The following is a 1,443-nucleotide window of genomic DNA, read 5'->3' as shown; positions in this document are numbered from 1 at the left end:
CCTCTACAATAATACAAAGGTATTATTGTAGAGGCACACTGCAGCTATAGGAAACCAACGCATTCTGTAATGATGTTTACTTGATTAAGGCAATGAGTTATTACCACCAGAGGCAAAAACTGTACCTCATTTTAATGAAATTGTATAAACTATATTCATTTTTTTCCTAATTTTATTAATAAAATATTGGCAATTTTGTCACTATTAGTATGTATTTATCTTAGGTAAAATTATTAATCATAATATAGCCCCCCCACAAATATGAATATCATAAAGTACTTCAGCAGAATTGGTTACATATATTCAAACTTTACAGAAAAAAACATAATAAATCAAGTTTTAATTCCTACAATCAACATTATTGTGAAAACAGTATTTGCAAACATTATACAAATGAATGAAATATATAATACAATTACAATAATTCATCACTTTATTACAAAATTAACATGTTGATCTAAACAGTATTTTCATGGGGTTTACTTTACACATTTTACTAAATACTAATACTTTTATTCAAAATAAATAAAAGTAATAAGTAATAATGTTACTGGCTTCATCCAATGGTCAGTAAAACTGTGCAGATAATTTCAATTACTAGAACGGAGGTAAATACACGTACATTACAAAAATATAGGCTTTTAATCATATCTTACAAACTTAAAAGTAGACGTAATATATATACACATACTGAAATTAAATGTTAGATTTGTGACTAAAGCATATCACAATTAAAGCTATGGTGTGCCGTTAATGTCTCTTAGTTCCCGGTCACCTAAACGAAGGTCGTTGTGGTTATCCATGTCTGAATTACTTGAAATCAGACGTTTGATTGAGGTACGGGAATAACGAGAAGCTCTCTCCTCCTGACGATGGTAACCTGGGTCGCCAGGGTCTCCCAAGTCATCCTCTCTCTTGAACCAGTTTGAAAAGTAGTGCAACTGTTGAATGAAGAAAGAAATCGCTTGTAATTAGATGCAGCAACACCAGTTACTGATCAGCATGGTTTAACTCTGAACAATAACTGCTACAATAATGCTTATGTGTGGTTTTTGTTATTTTTTCCCCTAAAGTGAAATCTGTAAGCTTACCTTCCTTTGAAGCACAAACAAAAGTCGTGGTAAGTATCATTTATCATTTTGTTAATCAATGATAAAATATGTAATTCATGCAATAATAATATAATGAGTATTCACATAATTTAAAGTGTATAAGTATGCCTGACTGCTGCCAAGTCATAACTCTTTAGCACTATTGTATTGTATGAAGATTTATGCAATTTTCCATATTTTCTTTACACTCAATTTTAATTATCCTGCATGGAATATGATCATCCCCAGTTCACACAATGCTCATCGGCATATATATTCATGGCATCCAGCATCCAACCTCTCACATTATGGGTCTCTTGAGTGTTCGAGCATATCTTTGCTTAGTGTTCTT

This window comes from Penaeus monodon, chromosome 24 (assembly GCF_015228065.2).
Source record: "Penaeus monodon isolate SGIC_2016 chromosome 24, NSTDA_Pmon_1, whole genome shotgun sequence".
Taxonomy (NCBI): domain Eukaryota; kingdom Metazoa; phylum Arthropoda; class Malacostraca; order Decapoda; family Penaeidae; genus Penaeus; species Penaeus monodon.
This window is presented reverse-complemented; position numbering follows the sequence as displayed.